The sequence below is a fragment of the Protopterus annectens genome, chromosome 3.part1 (assembly GCF_019279795.1).
Source record: "Protopterus annectens isolate FY-2018-M chromosome 3.part1, PAN1.0, whole genome shotgun sequence".
NCBI classification, from domain to species: domain Eukaryota; kingdom Metazoa; phylum Chordata; order Ceratodontiformes; family Protopteridae; genus Protopterus; species Protopterus annectens.
Genome location: NC_056732.1, coordinates 959,721,804 through 959,744,966, shown reverse-complemented (window position 1 = coordinate 959,744,966; position 23,163 = coordinate 959,721,804).

Genomic DNA, 23,163 nt, shown 5'->3' with positions numbered 1-23,163 from the left:
AATGCCGAATCCTTCACAAATGCTTTTTATGGACATCTCCAAGAATGCATGGATCATGCAATCCCAAACAAATCCAAGTCCCTCTCCACCAAAGGTAAGCGTCCTGTCTGGTGGACCTCAGCCATAAACAAATTGTATAACAAAAGAAGGAAGCTACTGCACTTCAGAGCAAAATCCCATGAAGGGAACACATCTCTGATCAACATTAGCAGAAAACTATGTTCTCTCATAAAAACATCCAAGGCCAACTTTGAGAGAAAAATTGCTAAGGTCACTAAAGATAACCACAAAGCCTTCTTCAGCTATGTTAGAAACCTGGGTGGAAACCCTCAGATATGCTCAGAGTTGGTTCACAACAACATAAAATACACTGAACCCACAGATATTGCCAACATTCTGGCTGACAGGTTCAGTGCAAATTTCTCCCCTCCTTCACCCCCAAAAGAAGAAATACTTATCCCAGCTGAATGTAATCTCCCTGTCATCTCAGATGTCCGCCCTAAACAAAGCAAAAAACACAGCATCAATGGGACCTGACGGTATCCCGGGTTGCGTGTTACGTGAACTCCAAGAGGAGCTAAACCCACACATAAAAATGCTATTTAACCTTAGCCTTACTTCAGGATATGTACCTGAACACTGGCGTACAGCAACAGTGGTCCCACTCCACAAGGGGGGTGCCTCTACAGACCCTGGAAACTACCGCCCCATAAGCTTAACCAGTCTGGTCTCCAAAGCTATGGAAAGAATCATTATGGAACTCATAAACAGAGACATAGGGGACCTACAGACACTTGACCCCATCCAGTTTGGCTTTTTAAAGGGCAGATCCTGCCTTTTAAACCTGGTTGACTTTTTCAAAACAGTCACTAGAGCCATTGATGAGGGCAAAGCAGTCCATACAGCATACCTGGACTTGGCTATGGCCTTCGACACAATACCCCACTCAGGCATCATAGATAAGCTCAACAGCTTAAAAGTAAACCCTTATGCCACTAGATGAGTTGCAAACTGGCTAAAGGACAGAACCCATAAAGTTAAAATCGCTGGAGCAATGTCAGACTCAAAGCCAGTCACAAGTGGTGTCCCACAGGGATCTGTCCTGGGACCCCTCTTGTTCAGCATTTATTTCTCAGATGTTAAAGCAAACATGGGAGGGCTGTGGCTGACAAAGTTCGCAGATGACTGCAAACTAGGTGCCATATTCGATACACCAGCAGACACACGCATCCTACAAAAAGGCCTCACAGAAATGGACAACTGGTGCTGGAGTCACGGCCTTAAACTAAATGCCAAAAAATGTATAGTCATCCCCTTTGGGAAAAACAAAGTACCCACAAATTATCACATAGACAGCAACCCACTGAGTACGGAAAAAGTAATCAGAGACCTAGGGACCCAATTCGACAGCGACCTCTCATTTGACACCCACGTTGCCAAAGTGGTTAGAAAAACATTCTACCTTGCACACCTCATCATGAAGGGATTCACATCCAGATCCAAGGATGTCATTGTACCCCTATATTCCTCCCTCATCAGACCCATGATTGAGTACAATGCCCCATTTGGTATGTACCTCACCCAGCATTTGCAACAGCTGGAGAGACCACAAAAGTACCTCACCAAGAGGATCAAGGGTCTCCAACATATGTCTTATTCTGCCAGACTAAAGAAACTTCAGCTCTATTCAGTAGCATACCGCCTGCTCAGAGGTGATCTCTGCCTGACGTACAAAGCCATGTTCAATCAGGATCTGATGGACATGCTCCACCTCAAAAAAACCAAATCCATCAGGACCACGAGAGCTAAAGACTTAAACCTCAACACAAGTATGAATAGGACATGCTGGAGGGATAGATTCATAACCCAGAGGCTTCCCATGCTTTGGAACAGGATCCCAGTTCGTATTAGGCAGACCCCCTCACTGACTCTTTTCAAGAGAAATCTTGATGAGTGGATGGGAGATCGTAAGTTTACCCCAGGGGTCACATCTGTGTCACTGCTAGACAGGGGCACAGTAAACTAATTCTATTATATAAGGGGACCTTCATTGTGTCACTACTAGACAGAGGCACAGTATTCTAAATTTATTCTGTGCAATTTTTGTACCATTTCATGGGGTGGCAAAAGCCACATCACTATGGCTAGGCTTACAAATGCCCCAGGGCAGATAGCCTAGTACGATACTATGAAACTATGAAACTATAAGAGTTTATTCTAATGTTCATTTTTAAACACCGTATTGAAGACTGATACTGTCATTTGATTAGATTGTTCTTCCATACCAGTCATAGTAGAACACATTCTCAAGACTGAGGACATGGGATGACATAATGTATGTTGCTGCCTAGGTAAGGTATGTGTTTCCATATGGGATTATATCTACATTCTACATAATTATTGTTCTACCATCACAGTGACAAAAGCAGGAGGCCACAGGTGAGTTTAGGTACACCTAGCATCAGGCAATGTTGTCTGGCATAATTAGCTACAGGGACACATATTCATTAATTCATTAACAGGATGCCATACTTTCACATAACCACACATATGATAACTGGTGATGCACTTATACCATGGCATATTCAGTGATCCTACCATTGCACTGATTTTCTCAATGCAAGTCACATGTTCCAAACCAGCACTGAGTGACTCTAAGCATTTGTGTCCTTGATTTTCTGTAGGAATGGCATCTCCCTCAATTATAATGTGTATGTATAGAGTGGCAGAGGCCTTCCTCATCCATTTTATTAGATAAAAATTACGGGAAAATAAAGTACATCTAATTTAATAACTTCAAGAAGGTGGAGCTCAACAGTTCCTCTGTGGCACATATGATTCACAGCCATATTGATAGTTGGAGGAGTTGTACAGCTTGCTGTTCAATTCTTGCATTGCGAGTCATTTTGTGTGAATGTAGTGATGTCACACAGCAACCACTACTTCACATCAGTTTTACCCCTTGATATGTTGCATGAACACACATGATCATATCTTTGGATTTCATGGCAGTAGAAATTTGGTCTGCCAATGTCATGGTGAGAGTGCTACTGTAGCACATGCATTGAGTACTGCATTGCACATGAATGCGCTCCAGTTCTTAGGCAGTATGTGTATACAAATACACAGAAACCTTCCTTGACCAAGGATCATTGACATGGGACTGATCACAATTGTGTTTACAAGAGTATAGTCAATTAATTGCTGTCATTCTGAAATGCTGATATGACATTTACTATCAGGAATCCTTTTTTTTAATTCACACAATAATTTCATTTGTTTGTGACAATATCCATTGTTACCTCCTGTGGCAGATGTCAACAACATACAGCTATCTAGAATAAATCGCATCATAGAGTGGTGTTTACATCTGTTCTTTTTTGTCTCCAAACTGTGTCAGACAGGAGTCCCTTAGACAAGGGTATTATGCATGTCACACTCTGTTCCCACATTTATAATGTCACACAAACCAACATACAAGATACATACCCATTAGTATATTAAAGTGCATAATTTCCTTACAGAGTAATCCTTCTTGTACATGTGTTATGGCTATTTCTGTGGCATACACAGTTAATACACACCTCAGTGGTAACACTGATAGCATGGGTTAGATTCATGCAAAAGGAGATTGTGGCTTCTGAGCCATTCTTATTTCCCAACATACATGCTAGGCAAATGTCCCCTAATGTATGTACTGTCCTTGCTGTCATCTTAGCTCAGCATATTAATCACATTTATATCTCATGTAATCCCCACAGTTATAATGTTACTTTGTGTAACTCTTGCATCCTAAAATATCCCCCAGGATGTAATAAACTCTGTGTAGGCACAGTGTAGAGCCTACATGGAATGCTACCATGTCCATATACATGTTTCCCCCTCAGCAGTGTGCCTTGCATATTAATGATGATGCATTGCCAAGGCAGAGCTTTGGAACATGGTTATTGAATCAGTGTAGGGAGTGTAGTGCCAACTGTGTGTGCAGATGAGGAATATACCCCCTGCACTGTCAATGTCAACTTTTTTTTTTAATTTAAAAAGGATGTTTGCTCTCTGAGCGGCACCAACACACCTGACAGACATCTAAAAATGGAAACCAGATGCAACTAATTATTTATTTAAAGGTCATGTTTAAGGATAGCTGAGTGGGTCTGTGCAGCACAGTACTCAGCAGTGCTCATAGACAGCTGAGAGGTATATGTAAAGGTGTAGCTGAATTCCACAGATCCTTGTAGCTAAATGAATAGAGGCATGGCCTCCTGAGCAGTAAATACAGGGTTTGAATACATGCAAGGGAACATAAGCATTTAGATTTGAAATACAAAATATACCAATTTTATTTCAATTCTGGCCTGCTGCACTCCACTAAGCTCTGCTAAGATCTGTTAAGCTATGCTAAGCAGCACATAAACACAACAATGGCAGAAAATATTTATGCACTGCTTAGCTCTGTTTAGCTGGTTTGCACAGAGCTAAGCACTGCTAAGCATACATATTTTTGAGTTCTCACACTGTGCAGCTCAGCTGCACAGGTTTGCATGCTGCTAAGTGACGTGCTACATTTTTTAATGTTAACTTATAACATGTAACGGCAGGAAAACAGGCTATATTAAATCCAATATGTGGGAATACGGCATAATCTATTGGAGTTCTGTCTCTGAGGGATACTATGGCAGGTGTTGCTGAGGGTTCAGACTTTCAGGCACAGTGTTGGGGCATTCTGGAGTCCAGGGTCATGGTAGGACTCCTAATCAAAAAACATGAAGACTGGATGCTGCAGAGAGGTTACCAGGGCTCAGAGTGCAAGGCAAAGGCCTGGGACCGACTGACAAGGGAACTCAGCAGTGCAACCAGTATCCCCCACAGATAAACAGCGTCATCAGAAAAGACAAAAGGTGGATCTCTTGGACATCTGGATCCAATAATTTTGGGCAGGGAATGTCCCACACGTATGTAAGTACTTTTACCTCTGTTTCACCAATATCTAATCTGGATATCTGCTAAAAGGGTATGCATAATGGTGCTTTTCTCTCCCAATAGCTGCAGAGGAGAGGGCTTACAATCTTGAGGCGCATGCTGGGTGCTTGGCCAGGTTGAGCCATGAGTATGTTGAGTATGGATTTATTATGCTAACTGTAGTGATATGAGCAAGAAAGATTAAAAGTATTAACTCCAATAAAGTATGTACAGTAAAGTCTGTATTGCAATAAATGTGGACTTAGAGGTGTAGTGCAATGAATGAATAATGCCAACTGTAGTGCAATGAAAACATGAAAAAGTACCATTACCTGCATTAAAGTACATACAATAATGTTTGTAGAGCAATAACTGTGGAACTAGAACTGTATTGCAAGACCTGAATAATGCCAAAGTGTTTACCCCCTCATGTGTCACACACCACCACTGTCTGTCCAATAAAAACTCAAAATAGTACCATGAACTGCATTAAAGATAATACAATAAAGTCTGTAGTGCAATAAGAGTGAAATTAGAGTTGTTTGCCCAGAAATTAATAATGCTAACTGTTCTGCACTAACACATGAACCAATACCAGTAACAACAAGGTACATTGTGTACATCAGTTTTAACCATTGCGGTACAACTGTATGCATTCAGGCTGTGAGGTAAGGTGCTGCAGTCAAGTATAACACTATAATAGCTATAGAATGCAAATATAATGGCAGCCAAATGTGTTATTTAACACATGCAGTACTGTTTAAGACTGTTTCTAGGCCAATATTGTCCACATAATGCTCCATCATGTCTAGTATACAACTGTAATACTACTACCAGGTAATATATTGGTTCCATGTCACTGCTAGGCAAATATCAGTCATTCAGTAGTCATCAATGACTCAGTAGCTCAGTTTGTTAAATGCTCTGTCTGTAGTACATTTTGCCACACACAGACCAGGGTTCAAATCCAGTATTATTTAGCACTATGTGACTGATACTGTAATATTTACCGATTTTCTCTCCACAGGAGCTATGGGTACATGGGTGAGGTAGCCCATATTATGAGTAAATACTTGTATGTTTAGATGTCACAGACTGTTAAAATCATTAGCAAGAATGTAAAATACATCATAAAATAAAGGAAATACATATGATAATAATATAATAAAATGAAATAAAGCAATGTGTAATCTTGGTACTACTGTGTCCCTGGAGTGTCTGTTAAAAGTTGCTGCAGCCAATTCTTACATTCCATGCAGATGTCCTCTGCAGTCACTGCTATTGGGTTCTATCCCCGTGCCTGCCAAGCAAGGCATGATAGTTCTTCAGTTTCTGTACTGTACACATTCATGTCTCTCAAGTGTCACATTGTCATGTAATGTAATTAGTAGTGCATACTCCATCTGTCACAGGATTACCATCAAAATGAATATCTAAATTGTCAAGTATCACTGCATCAGCCCACAGTACACCTTGGTAGTTAAATAAGTCCACCTGATGTGGAAGTCTTCTGTGTAGTTGTGTACCCGAAGTTGTTACTGCTTTGCCCATAAAGTACCATGTGAATAGCTTCAGAGGTATGTACACGCTACAGCAACTATAGGGGATTTGCACACATAAAGAAAGGACAGACCTGTAGAGTAGAAAGTAGTATTGTTGTCAAGTAAATAGCCTATAATGGTACTAATGGACTGTTTTCCCCTCTCTCCCCATCCCTCATCTGCATTCATTTATTATTGTTATTCATTGCTTATGGGTTGCTATTAACATATGTTGTTAAATTAATTGTTGTTTGGGGCATGTGTTTTATTATTGTTATGTATTATAATGGCTGCATTTTAAAATATCTTGTTGAATTACATATTTTGTTGGCCTTATACTGTAACTGTTAGTGGCATGCTGTTAACATACTGCTTGATCTGTCATTTATTGTTGTGTTCCACATATTATGCATTGATATGTAATTGTGTTATTTTCACTGTTCTGGCATGCTATTACTAACAATGTTTTGCTCATACCTAACCTATACTTATTGCCATACCTCCATCACCACAGCACGTCAGGGTAGGCCAGTTCAAGGTGATCTGCCTACCTTGCCTCAACTGTCTGTGGCACCAGGTCTTAGCATGTCTGGGACCCAGGCCAGTAGTGCCCCTCTGCTGCCCCTGCAGCACCTGTGGCCTTGGGTGGAACTTCCTCAGGGGACAGGGCCCGGCCTCCCCCTGGGAGAAGTGGTGGAGGGGCTGTAGTCACCCATGGGCAACTGCCAGTCATGGTATGCAGGATCATTCATTGGTCCTCTGAATATTGCCTGCACCATATTGTGGGCACACTGGCCAACCTGCTGGGGCAGGCTGGCCCTGGCACCCAGCCTCGAGCATAGCCACCTTTGGGGCAGTGAAGGAGCAGTGTCGACTGCACATGGGTGAGGATGTCAGTTACTCTGCTGCCATCTGGAGGCACACCCGACCCTGATTCCACAACACCCTCCCTATCCAAAGTGTTTACTCCCTCATGTGTCACACACCACCACTGTCTGTAGTCTTGTCTGTGTTGTCTGTCTGCTATTGCATTCTCTCCATCCCAGCTCACCTCCCCACACGTCCCTTCCACAACATTCCACTCGCTCCTAAAAAAATAAATAAAAATGGGCACCTGTCCCACAAAAAATATCGCCCCATAAATATCTCTCCATTTCACACGTGTCCAATGGAAACAAGTACTTTTGCCCAGGTGGCTTGACAATACATTTATATAGTCCTCACCCCTTTTTCTGGGGTCTGAGAGCCCAAATACATCTACAACACCTGCCAAAATGCACATCTGCTATACAAAAAATGGATAGCTATGGTTCTTTTCTACACCCAGCCTGCACATCCCTAACTGCCTTTCACATTGTTTTCCTCCTGCTTTCTCCACTTTCATATCACCTGCTTTTTCTTTATATTTTTTAGCAAAGGTTTCTGTAGAGCAGTGCATTACACCACTTCACTTGGCTGAGGTTTCATGATTATATGTGTTTATTACAGTGTTAGTCACATGTAGAACATAAACACATCTGGCAAGTCTTGAACCACATTCCCTCTCAAGTATAGCTCACTGCATTAACCCACCATGCTCCACCAGCTATAGGTTAAGCAGGTGTTTCCATCAAAACATACTGCTTACTACTTACAGACATTCTGCATGTAACTGAAATAAAAAAAAATGTGAAAAGTGAGAGTGTACCCTGGACTCTTGTGAAATAAAAAATAATAATGAAGACATACTAATTGATGTAAGTGAGGCCTGTGACAGCAGGTATATGTGCACATTAATCAGCATCTTGTGCTAAGACACCTGCTAAGGCAGCCATGGCCAAATACATGTACAACTGGGACCCTGGTGCAGAAGTACAACTATATGAAGCCATACTCATGGATGTGGAAATATTCCTCACAGCCTGTATATGTGCACATATATCCAGCAAATACACATACTTTTGCAGAGTGTCAGTAGCTCAGTCTGTTAAATGCCTTGTATGCAGAAATTTTGCTACACCCAGTCCTGGGTTCAAATCCAGTGTTGTGTCACACTTCAGTTACATTATTGTGAAGATAGAAAGTAATGACTAAGTCATGCAATCTTACCACCCATGGATTACTGCTACTTAATTAACTGCTACCCAGTTTTTCAAGACAAAGACCTGCAGGCAGACACAAAACACATATCCATATAGCCTAACTATATGTCACCGACTACTCTGTTACATGCCCTGATTGCACTGTATAGAATGCCCTTGCCCTGGATCTACCATAACGACAGACCTGAGATAGCCGACACAGTTATATACAGCTTGCTGTCCACCAAAGTGTTCAAACTCCCCCCATGTGTTATAGGCTGCAGCAGCAGCTGCAGCGTGTAGCATATACAACTGTAAGTAAAAGATAGCTGCTACAAACCTACCATACCTTCCAATCCCGTACAACAAGGTAGCCAGACACAGCCATACTTAATGGGGGTGGTCCAAAGGCCCTTGGATAGGGACATGTTTAACAGTTTGTCCCTACAAAGATTGTAAGTTGATAGAATAACAGCTATTGCAGTAGCATGCATAGTCTGATGGGTATGCAAGGTGACAAACACATATGTGTCTTCCCTTACTGACTTCAGCACACAATGATTGCTAGTGCACTGCCAGATGACTACAATGGTATGGGATACTGACCACACATACAAGGCAAAACTGTGGACATATGTCATAATCATCTACAGTGGACTGTGTTTTTATCTGCCCTCTGCAATGCTGAAGTCTTCACACCTCAGTAATGTCCATCTCATAAACTAAGACAGGGGCCAAGGCCTACATGAAGGCCTTATATATTGCACTGTGGTGGCATATCATTGGCTTATGATAGTGGAATACAGCTGTTTAGGCTGCAATTAGCAATTCTGAGCCACAGAGTGTTGCAGGGGTAATTACCTGCTAATGAACAGTACCTTATAAAGGCAAGCAGCTGGTTATGGGGAACAGGTCTGTATGTGACTTAACAAACACACACACACACACACACACACACACACACACACACACACACACACACACACACACACACACACACACAGTGTATTTTCAAAAGATTACTTGAAGCAAAGCTCAGCAAAGGTATACTGAACTCCACCAGATATGTAATATATTTCTATATACAACAGGATGCAGATGGGAGGCTAAAGGTATGGGGAATAAGGATTACAGCAGAATGTCTGTATTAGATCAGTGGTGATTACATGTCATTGAGACTCTGCTGTCCTACACATACACGCATGTCTCTCAACTGTCCCTGATTTCAATCATATATCAGCTCTGCTCCTGTCATTTCCACCTACAATGGTTGGCTGATGTAGGAAAGCTAGTGTATTTCACATAGTACATAGTGACAATAAGGGAGGGTGTACACCCCTGTGGATTACACGTAGTACATAGTGATATTAAGGGAGGGTGTACACCCCTGTAACGTAAAACTATGTACTGTAATTCATCTCCTCTCATTCTGTCCATGTCTCACATAATTAGTTCTAACATTGTAAAACTAACCCCGAATGTCCCTTATGTACTCTGGCTAAGTCTTTGTGTCTGCTGATATTTGTCCCTTTTTGGTCGGGAGCTTTGCCTAACATACCTGTCAACCTCCTACAGCAAAAACTCAAGACAAAGCCATAATTAATAGGTTGGCAAAGGCTCAAACTCATGGTACATACCTAAAGCAGTGATAGTGCTACTCGCATATCATTCTCAATATAGGTGTACTGGGTGTTATGTTTAGGTCTGTCACATACATTGTCATATTGCATAACTTACAGGCATATTGTACTGGCAACGTTAACTGGATGCAGTTGATGTGCATGTTATAATGGGCCTGACCTGTCTGTGTATCTTGTTGTGAGTTTGTCTGTTGTGCATGGGAGCAGAGATGTGAAGATGTGGGACGTGTAATTCAGTTGTGGATCCTCATGTGTATGAGTCTGTGTAAATTACCATACATATTAGTGCAGGTAGTAATATACTGCTGTTGTTTTGCTTTTCACAGGGGACCAGGGGGATTTGTCCCCCTTACAACATGATGTCAGTGTCTCATTGGATGCTGATGAGGATGGTGGCCATAGTGAAGTACAACCAGGTTGTCCATGGCTGAATCTGTCACAGAGGTTGACATCCCTCTTTTGTCCCCATTGTCACCACACACAGTCAGTATACCCACACATACCCAGTCCCCAGAGGTCCCAGATAGTGGACAGTCAGAGGGGGGTGACATTGAACAGGGCAGTGTGACAACTATGGCTTCATTGAGTGCAGACACTGGCCATAGCCAGAGAGCTGTTGAGGTTCCAAAAAGGCAGATTGACAGGGGTCCTTGTAGGAGGACTGCTGTCCATCCACCACCTCTTGCAGGTGTCACATCATGGGTCCTTTGTCGCATGTTTTAGTCCATCATGGAGGTACAGGCACATTCTGAAGGCACACCACATGGATGCTTAGGTGATGGATGCAGCACAGTCTAACTTCTGTGACTGCCTCCACCACACTGGGGACACCCTGAATCATTTCCCTGCAGTGTGGATAGATGGTGGGCTAAGACAGTGTATGTCTTTGACTGCATGAAGTCTGTGCAGGAAAATCTGGTTGGAGTTGGGCATTGGACACATGGATGAAGATTAGCAACACCATCTGCTGAGAGTCCATGTGGCCATGCACAGTCATGCTCCCCTAAAGCGCTACAGAGTGAAGTGTGCTGTCCACACCATGATGTGGAAGGCCATGAGCACGTGATTTTGGGTGATCCCATGTGGGACACACCCCCAGAATTTTACAGTCACCATCAGGTACTGGCACTGCATTTGACTATGGGCATGGTGGTGTCAGTGTTACTCCTGGCAGAGCCAGTTCAAGTGTTCATGGCCGGAGATGGTGAAATGTATACCATACCATGTATGGTCCACAGCTGTCCAATATACAAATGTGTAGGGCTAGCACTGTGCTTGTCTGTATGCATGGACACACTCAAACACCACTTTTGCATGCAGGGCACCAACAGACACACACAGCATCACTCCATGGCCCATCTGACATGCACCCTCTTCCTGACTCACACATATGCCATCACCTGTTTGGCACAGCTTAGGCCTCTGGCACCCCCACACCACACCCTGTGCATGTGATGATACCTGTGCCACATCCCTGGCAACCGTGACTTTGATGCAAGGAAATCCAAATGTGTCTGATGCACAGGGTTTCTGTGTTACCTCACATGTAACTGTGTAGTGCAGTATTGTTTTTGCCATGGCACTTGTTGTGGGCCACTACAAGTATTGTATGCTGGCATATGTTACGCATACAAATCATACTTTGTGTAACTTTGTTGCATGATGTTAGACTGATGGCAGCACAGCAGGCATCTGTTGTCAGCAGGGTAAGGCAGTATACATGCATGGCTCCCTAGATGCATATGTGTATAATAGTGTATCAGAGGTAATGGGGGCAATCAGCGTAATCATGCATTCATACTTTGTGACAAGGTCTGCTACCCTCAATACATGTCACCTGGGTTTCTGAACATAGAAATCTAGAAGGTGGTGGACATCAGTTATGCTTATGTGGAGGAGGGCAATGTAGAGGCCAGCAGCTAGTCAGATGCCCAGAAAATGCATAACCATTGCATTGAGATAACCCATATGGGCATGTCTGTACTGGTCTGATGAAGCAACTTTGGTTGTGAAAGCGCTTACCACTTTGTACTTTGCTGTGATTAAATGTTTGCTGTGTGTTATCTTGGTGCATTTTTTACTTTTTACCTCTCATTTGGATTTATTTCTGCACCAAGGTTTTACCCAACACGGTTTCTTTGGTTTCATGTCTGTAGTGCTGTAAGGATATATATTTACACACACACACACACACACACACACACACACACACACACACACACACACACACACACACACACACACACACACACACACACGTTGGATGATGGGAGATTAGAACTCCTACCTAGCTATTATTATATATTACAACTCACAGTACTTATTGGATGCCCTGTGAAGGTTATCTGCAATTAGCTTGTCAGCCAGCACCCTTAAGGTGGATGACATCAGTAAGCATTGTAAAGGTAGCCACTGTAGAGGTCAGCAGCTAGTCACAGGGCCTTAAAATGCATAAGCATTACAAAGAGATAGGCCAAATGGGCATGTATATAGTGCTGGAAGGAAATATATTTACATACACACATAAGCTGGATGATGGGAAATTAGAGCCCTTACCTAGCTATTGTTATACACTACAGTTCAAAGTAATTATCTCATGTGCCACAGAGTTTATCTGATATTATATTGTCAGCTAGTGCTCTTAAGGTGGATGACATCAGCAAGCCTTGTAGAGGAGGGCACTTTAGAGGCCCGCAGCTAGTCATAGGGCCATAAAATGCATACCATTGGACAGAGATAGCCCATATGGGCTTGTCCATAGTGCTGTAAGGGGCTATATTTATACACACACACAAACACACACACACACACACACACACACACACACACACACACACACACACACACGTTGGATGAGATGAGATTAAAACCCCTACCAATCTAGTATTACACACTGCAGCTCACAGTACTTATCGCACATGCCATAGTGTATGCCTGTTGTACATGTGGATGTATGCACAGTACTTGCGGAGTACTCAAAGTGGCCTTGTATTAGACAGCATGTTGGCCTGCAGAGTGATACTGCTTGGTACTATTATTGAATCTACTGTCTTTGTAGTGGGATACCTGGTAATATCCCTGTTATGTGCGTACAGTTACCAGTATGGTCATATGTGACTGTTTGCAGTTTAATAGGCAGACATGTGGCCAGGGACAATATGGCCTGCCCAAGGCATGCATTGCACCCATTGTACATTACACCATCTACATACCTGTGTCTGTCTAGAGGGTGTCATTCTGCAGGCACAAGGGTCTGTGGAGGAGTGGATTATGTACTGTTGTGGCCTTGGTCTAGTTCCAGGGGGCAAATGTTTTGATTTTGTGATGTGTAAGTGCAGATAACCCCAGCATTCTGGGGTATGTGGGGACATTTATACATCCCCACACATATCTATATTAATGTGTATAACAAGGATGCCTCCTTAACTGTTGTTGTGTGTGTAGGTTATGCAAATGTGGTATGTAGATATATGTGAAGAGTTTATGTATCATTATACTTTATATAGCTATATATCAAGCATGAGGGGATAAGGAGAGACAGATATGTATATGTAGCTGTATGTATGTGTTGACATATTTCCACATAAATGGTCTTTGGGTGGAAGAGGCAACAGACTTGGTCTCAAGTTAGCTAAGTGTAGGAACATGCTCAGTGTAACTGTCAGTACTTACAAGATGACACAGGGCCAGAGATACCTGTACTCCAGTCCGGGATTATGTGTGCTGCAGGCCATTGGCTGCTGCATCTGTTACCACAGTACTGCACTTCCCTGATATTGTCCAAGGCATTCCCATGCTGTTTGCTGACCTTAATGTGTGACTCATACCTCACAACTGTACAGAGCTTCACAGAATGTCTAGAATGTTGCCTAATATTTTTGGTCCGGTTTACATAACATTGTGGTTTTCTGGCAAATTAGTGGCAAATCATTGAAGATTGAAGTTAATAAATAATGACAGACATTTGAGTTTCAGACTCCACACACATCAGGAGATTAATGCTAATGCAAGACCTGTTATTCTATCAACATTCTACATTTGTAAGAGCAATATTTATAACTTGTCCCTGTCTGTGGGCCTTTGTTGGACTTTTAGTCATGGCTTTTGCCAGATTTCTTGCTCTAAGAGGTTGAGAGGTATGATGTGACTGGGTACATGCTGTAACAACACCACCCTATGTGTGGTGTTACATGCTGTAACACCACACACAGGTTGACAGTCTGCATACCTGTCCCTATAGATATTTTTTCAGTATGTCCAGCATTTCACCCCATATGTCTGCTCTGTTCCTCATACATTTGTGGTTTTCAGGTAATTTACTGTAAAATGCAATCACTGAATTGTTGTAACTACTGAGACATTTAAGTGCTGGCCTTTATATCCTGCAGCTATTCTGACCTGTTGCAACCTGCTGTTATACTAGCCACCTTCTATGTTACACAGAGCATGTATAATGTCTGTCTGTAGGTTTGGCCCTTTGTCCTCCCATTCACTCTGGTTCTGTCCAGCTTTCTTGCAGTAACAAATTGAGGGGTTATGACAGTCTTTGGGAATATCACCATACAACTACTTCAAATGCAAAATATGTGGCTGCTGCCAGATTCAAACTATCAACACCATCACCATGCTAATGTCCCTATCTTACTGAGCTACACAGGCTGCCAGACAGGGATGTATCATTCATCACAGAATTAACAGCATACAGTCATATACATTGTCACCCCCTGCATTATGTGACACATAAAACGTGTGGCTATGTTCTGTCTTTATGTTACAGCCCTGAAATCAGGTGGTCTGTTGAAATATCATGACAAATATACTGCTACAGCAGTTATATGGATACACTGATGCAATGGGGTGGGGGACGACCAGCCCATGCTCTGCTGGCATAGACAGTTATGCAACTGTTCTGTGGCTGCACTGATTGGCATCTCCCTTGAATAATGTACTGGGGTTTCCAGTCATGTGGCCGAGTGAATATTATGGGGCATATATTTTTGGACAGAGTACCTGTTGTCCAAAGTGGCTGTTAGATCTCTGCAAGTATCCCACTATATTCCCTTGCATACATGCGCAAGGTCCATACATATACTACCATATTCTAGTACCCCTTACAAGTAGTGAATACTTGTGTAATTTATCTTGCGAATGCAACAGTTGACAGACCGATAGTTTGGAGCTGTCTCTGTCTGATGCGTGCAGTCCCCAGCCAATATATGGTGAGGTACAGGTTGTGTGGGCTGGCTGGCATCATTTTTACTAATATGTATGAGAGTTGGAGTAAGGTGTCAGTCACTAATGCCCTAGGTTGTCAGTGCATGTACTAAGCGTTGTCTCTTGGCCATGTCCAGGGCAATCTGGGCACAACTAAATCTACATACAGGGACAACCTCAGTGTTTTCCTCCTTGGAGTCCCCCTGTAGGTGTGGCAGTGGTGCCCTAGGCACTGGTGGGGGGGCTTTGTATCCCTTCCCTTTGCTGATCCTGCTGCAGCTGTTTCAGCAAGATCATATTATATAACATGGCACATACTGTGAACATGCATGCACATGTGGCGGGAGAGTACTGCAGGGCTCCATCAGATATATCGAGGCAGCAGAACCTTGACTTCAACAGCCCAAACACACTCTATGATGTTCCTAGTTTGTGCATGTGCCTCATTATGGCATTCTTCTATGGGGGTGTGTACATTTTTGATGGGTGCCATCATCCATGGTTCCAGTGTGTAGCCAGCATCCTCCAGTAAATGGCCGTGTGGGATGTCCCCCTAGCAAACATCTGGTACAGCTGTGATACATGCCAGATATGGGAGTTGTGATAACTGTCAGGGCTGCCAGTACATGCATTCATAATAATGCCCTTGGCATTGCACATGACCTGGCAGTTGCTGGAGTGGTACCCTCTTGTGGTTGATATAGATACTACCCTTCTCACTGGGTGGTGCCTTGATATCTACATGAGTGCAGTCTATGGCACCCAATACTTCAGGGTAGCGCGTTACATGCTAGAAGTGTTGCATACTGCTGGCCTTCACCTCAGGGGTAAAGGGAAAATAAATGTGCTCACTGGCATGTGGTAGTATGGCATCCAGGAATTGTTGGAGTACCCTGGATGCTGATGCCTGTGAGACTCCCATCATGTCCCAGTTGGTCATTGGAATATACCCATAACTAGTATCCAGATACCTTAGTTCCCACTGAGATGGGTCCCTCCCTTTTGGCTCTGGGTCTGAGTTGAGGTCGGCAGAGCTCAGTGTGTTCTTGTAGTATGTCCCTGTCCATCCTGTAGTGCTATACAATCTCCAGCTCATGTGGTCCCTAGAAGGTCACCCTGGGCCTGAATACTCTTCTCCTTCTTAGTCTAGGCCTATTAGCAGCAGCAGCAGCAGCAGCACTGACATCAGCATCTAGAACATACATATGTAGCAGATCTGCAGCAGCCCCTAGCATTTCTTCAGTTAAAGGTCCCACGTCTGTACTCCAGTGGTGCAGAGTATGAGGGTGAAATCAGATTGTAGGGTTTCAGTAACATTTATAATGTTCTGCTGTAGATGCAGCCTTTGCAATTGGCTACCTATGATGTCCCACCTGCCAAGTACATCATTAAGCCTTAGTTGAAGTGGAACAGGGGTCATCAGTAATTAAGATCTCATTGCCATTCTCAGTCATTTTTTTTAACAGCCTTCCTTGCTCATCACTGCAGCATAGGTTCATAGGTAGGCACTAGGCCATCTGCCCGAGGGCATTTATAAGCCTAGCCAGAGTGTGTCAGCTTTCGCTGCCCCATTGATTAATTAACTGATCCTCTGTCAAGCAGAGTGAATGAAGTGATGCCAGGGTGTATTTTCTGTAACCCATCCACTCGTCAAGATTTTTCTTGAAGAGTGTTAGGGAGGGGCTCTGCCTGATGTAGTTTGGAATTTTGTTCCAAAGCATGGGGAGTCTCTGTAACAGGAATCTTTCCCTTCAGCATGTTCTATTTATTGTTGTGGCGAGGTTTAGCTCACTAGAGTGCATGGCTCGTAGTGACTTGGATTTATTTACGTGGAGCATGTCCATCAATTCTGAGTTGGACATGGCTTTGTAAGTCAGGCAGAGATCACCTCTGAGTAAGTGATATACCACTGAGTACAGCCGGAGTTTTTTTTCAGTCGGACTGCATAGGACATATGTTTGAAGCCAGTAATCCTCTTGGTGAGGTACTTTTGTGGTCTTTCCAGCTGTTGGAAATGTCTTGTGAGGTACATCCCAAATGGGGCATTGTACTCTGTGATGGGTCTAATGCATGATGAGTAGAGGGGCACTATAATCTCTTTATTTCTAGATGCAAATCCTTTAGTAATTAGATGGGCCACATAGAAGGATTTCCTAACTACTCTGGCAATATGATTGTCAAAGGAGAGATTACTTTCTACCTGAGTCCCCAGATCTCTTATTACCTCTTCTGTATTAAGGGGGCTGCCACCTTCGTGGTAATTTGTGGGTGTTTTGTTTTTCCCAAATGGGATGACTATGCATTTTTTGGTATTTAGCTTGAGGCCATGTCTTTGACACCAGCTGTCCGTCTCAGTAAGGCCCTTTTGGAGGATGTCTGTGTCAGCCAGAGAGTCAGTTATGGCTCCCAGTTTGCAGTCATCGGCGAACTTGGTTAGCCATAGTCTTCCTGTGTTTGCCTGTACTTCTGAGAAGTATATGCCGAACAGTAGTGGTCCCAGGACTGAGCCTTGTGGGACACCACTTGTGACTGGTTTAGACTCGGACCTGGAGCCCGCTATTCTTACCATGTGAGTTCTGTCTTTAAGCCATTTGGCAACCCACCTCATGACGTAGAGGTTTATGTTCAGGCTGGTGAGTTTTTCTCTAATACCCGAGTTGGGAATAGTGTCAAAAGCCTTGGCGAGGTTAATGTAGGCTGTGTGAACCACCTTTCCCTCATCTATGGCCTTGGTAACTGTCTCGAAGAAGTCAACTAGGTTTAGTAGGCATGATCTGCCCTTAACAAAGCCGAACTGGGTTGGGTCAAATGTTTGGAGGTTTCCAATGTCTTTGTTAATGGGTTCCATGGTGATGCGCTCCTTAGCCTTGCAGACCAGGCCAGTCAGGCTTATGGGGCGATAGTTACCAGGGTCAGTTGTGGCCCCTCTTTTGTGGAGAGGAATAACCATTGCTGTGCGCCATTCTATGGGCATTTAGCCTGTGGAGAGGCTGAGGTTGAACAGTGTGTTTAGGTGGGGGGTTAATTCGTTCTGTAGTTCGTGCAAGATGCAGCCTGGGACACCATCTGGTCCCATTGATGCTGTGTTTTTGGCTTTTGAAAGGGCTGTTTTCACCTGTGCATCTGTGATTTTTGGGACACTATATGTTTCCAGTATTGTTGCGGGCCTTTTTGGAGGTGAGAGGGGGGTGAAATTTGCACTGAATCTATTTGCCAGGATCTCTATGCAAATGAGCTGGGGTTACTGAATAGGGGTCTATATTAGAACATCGAAGTTTCAAAACTTTGAATGTTCTAATATCGACCCCTATTCAGTTAAAGCTGAAAACATCAAACATACAGAACAGCGAATTTTTTCCTAGGGAAAAAATTTGCTGTTCCAAAACACATGTACACAACACAAGCACACAAAACAAACAGCAATCCACACACATACACCTAAAATCTTACACCTAACCCTACACTAAACTATACACACACACCACTAACTATCCACTTACCTTAACCCAAACCCTAACCCTTAGGTCCATCAGTATCGCACACTTACCTCACCCGTGCCCTAACTCACCTACCCCACCCTAACCCTCACATCCACACAATCGCACACTTACCTGACCTGCGACCTAACCCTAACTCACCTAACCTACCCTAACCCTCACGTCCACACAATCGCACACATACCTAACCCGCGCCCTAACCCTAACTCACCTAACTACCCTTAACCCTCACATCCACACAATCGCACACATACCTAACCCGCACCCTAACCCTAACTAACCTAACCCGCACTCAATCTCACACTTATCTGAACCTGATCCGTAACTTTCCACCACAGAGCTGAAAATACTGAAGCAACAGAAGCAGACAACCAAATTCTTTCTCTAGGAAAAAATTTGGTTTTCTGTTGCTTTGATATATTCTGAATAGGAGTCGATATTAGAACATTCAAAGTTTTGAAAGTTCAATGTTCTAATATAGACCCACTGAATAGCAATCCCAGCATGCCATGCAAACATGTGCTATGAAGTTAAACAATGCTCGGCAGTCATTGTACATGTCCCCATGAAAAGTCATGCTCGACATAGTGGTGTGCCATGCAAACATGCTCAAACCCAGTGAAACACATGCCTCGATGGTAAACAAAGCTTAGCAGCCAGTGTACACACACCCTTGCTGAGCAAAGCAGCACACTGTGCAAACAAGCAACTCTGTGCTCCAATGAACTTAAAAGGATGCAGACACACCACTTTTTGATGTCAGCTACCTCTTCTCTGGACACCGACATGGTTCTGGGCCTAAACGGATGAGATCTGCAGACATGGATACCCATTTGTGCTATTCAGTAATTCCAGCTCATTTGCATAGAGATCCATGTAAGCAACCTGGGAACTACATGGTTGCAGACCCTGCCTCATCAGCAAACACAGCAGTCAGTCTACCATTGTACATATTCCATGTAGGGCTATAATGCATTAGTGTCATATACTACTAATTTCCATTTTTACACTTTTAAAATTTATTTTATTTTTATAATAATCCAAAAACCACATAACGAAACTCAAACAAAAGCCAACACATTGCCTTACTGCTGCACACAAAAACTCTGACACTGTGATATTTAGATGAGCTCTTTCATTCCCTTTATTTTATTCAATGGAACTTCATCAGATAATGCCACCATGTGTACATCCCTCTTTTATGTTCCACTAATTGTCAACAACCAATGAATATCAACAAATGACATGATTCCACAGTTATACAAAAGTAATAATACAACACTAGTAAATCCACTGAATCCAATAAAATACCTTCCAACTGTTAATAATAAAATAATAGTATAGCTTCCAAACAATTAATAATTAATAAACCAGTCATGGAATACATTATGCTAAAACCCCCATTGTTTGACCCCCAAGATGCCTAACAATGTTTGGCTGTATTTAAACACATGTAATGTAATGGTTTGATGTAAGTTCGCAAATAGTTGCACAGTGACTCAGTCTAAAATGTAACACAGTAATACAGTGATGTGAGAAAATAATTCAATAGTGTAAAAATCTTCTTGAACTCATATTTTAACCTAACAACCATTCTAGACCTTGTCTGCTTTTGAGGACAACAAACTACTATTAGATATCCTGTCCTTTAATCTTGAGAAGCGAGTAGCATTAAATAATTTTTGCCATTGTGTTTCCTTATATTCTAGGAAACTAGGCCAGTTTCCCCACATTCCTGTATAACAACTTTTTCCAAAACATAAAAGACAAATTTCTTAAAATTTGAGCATGTTACACTATGCCTATACAAAGGATTTGACTCGCCATGCTTTTTATTGCATAGGTGTGCTGATATATCCTTCTCCTTAGTTGGTTCTCTGTTTTTCCTATGTAAAAAGCAGTATGTCAGGCATAAGGCAATATAAACCACCCACTTGGTGTTACAATTGTACTTCCCCTGTATTGGTAGTACCCTGTTAAATCCACCAATAACAATATTACTAGTCTCATAGATATAGTTACATTCTTTACAGGCTTTACACTTACTCATTATCCCTTTCTGAATGTCTCTATTGTTGTTGTTTCTCTCATTTTCATACCCCTTCTAAAAACTATTTTTGGTGTTTCTCTCAGTTTCTATATTAAATGCTCCAAATACTCTGCACCAGTTCTTTTTAATAATCTGTCTAATATTGCGGAGTAATGCTCATAAGTGAATACACAACAGGTGGCATTGTCTTCCTTTTTATTATCAACTATATTACTGTCAGGGTTCCTCAAAAGGGGGGCATATAAGTCAGACCACTTTCCTAATACATATGTTACCTGTCTATCTATTAAGGGCATAGGATAGCCCCTCACCTTAAACATTTCTTTCAACTTATCTATTTCAGTTTGTAACTGCTGTACATCTCTTGTTAACCTTGATAGTCTTACCATCTGTCCTTTCTCCAAATTTCTTTTTTGCCAAAAGGGGTGATTACTTTCAAAATGTCGGAAACTGTTCAAGTATGTTGGTTTCCTGTATTGGATGACTCAAAGCAATTCTCCTTTTTATTCTTATAAATGTGGACTTCTAAATAGTTACAACCTTCTTCTTCCATACTACTTGTAAATGTTAAGAAATCGATGATGTTATTGATGTAACTTACAAACTGTGGAATTACATCAATACCACCATCCCATACAATCAAAATGTCATCCAAAAACCCTTAATACCTGCAAATATATTTCTTAAAGTCTGAATTAAAAATAAATCTAGTTTCCCACAACCATAACACCATGGTTGCAAATACTGGGGCTGCTGCCGCCCCCTGAGTTTGTTTGAAATATTCCCCTTGGAATCAAATAAAATTGTTTTTTAGTACCAAATCAATAAGGGTAGTTAAAGCATAAATTGAATTATTTGAAACACTGGTACCCAAATTCAAGGCTTCCTGGAAATATTCCAAGCACTCTTCATCTGAGATAGTCATAAGTAAGTCTTTGATGTCAATGTTAAGAAAATTATGTTTTCCTTAAACTGTCTACTAGTCAAACACTTCAATAAATGCCATGAGTCTTTCAGTACATGTTCCTTCCCCATGAAAATTTCTTTAAGGTAGTGGTCAATCAATCTGGCTATAGGCTCTGTCTAAAAACCTCTTGCTACAACTATAGCTCTCATTGGTGGATTCTCTACTGATTTGTGGATTTTAGGAATCCCAAAAAAGGAAGGAATCAGGGGATTTTCCAATTTTAAGTACTTAATTTCTGCTTCACTAAAGTTGTACTCTTGAAAAAGTTCTTCTAACCCCAAATCTATCCAATGATTAAAAATATTAATCTCATTGAGTGAAGCTGTTGTAAAAAAAAAATTCACTGTTGTTCAAAAACTCAAAAATTTTGTTATTGTAGTCATGGTGTTCCATAATAATGACCCCTCCCCCTTTGTCTGGTTTCATGATCCTCATGGCATTATTGTTAGTGAGTTCAAATAGTACTTCTAATTCTTCCTTACTAAGGTTATTACATGTACAATTACCTTTGTTAATATGTAGGGCTCTAATATCTAGTTAACTCAATTTTTTCAATAAAGTTAATGGAAGTAATAACGGCGAGAGGGGTTGCATGTAAAATCCTACAAAGGTGCACACAATCTTCCCCATTGTCCTTCCCATTGTCTAACAACACATCAAGTTGACATTTCTTGCAAAAACTTTTAGTTCTAAAATGTTGTTAACCATATTGCTTTTCTTATGTGGTACAAAATAGAAACCTTTTGAAAATTTTCCATGCATTTCATCTATAACCAAATTACTAAAATTATAAATTTTAAGTCCTTCATACTCAAATACATTTGAACAGTCATTGTTAGAAGAGTCTCTATTATGGTGTCTTAATGCTGGTAGTGCAATGATGGTCTTCCCTTCCTCTTCGTCTGTCCTATACCCCATCGTGGGTAACTTTGTCTGTTCTGCCCATTGTTCTGGTGTGTCCATGGACCATTCTTGTTCCTCAATCTTACCAATCTTCTTGGAAGAGGAGAAAAATCCTGCTGGATGTTATTCTCTTCTGAATTGCAAAACACTTCTGACTCTTCCATTCCTACTGGTTCCTGCTCCACTGCTAACTCATCCGTTTCCACAAAGGACACCATCTGATTGTTGCTACCTCTTGGTAAGGAGTAGACCTTCTTTTGTTCATAATCCTGGTCCTGTTTCAACTTCTTCTCCTTTCTTTTCTTAATATTGGCCACATGCTGCTCTATGCT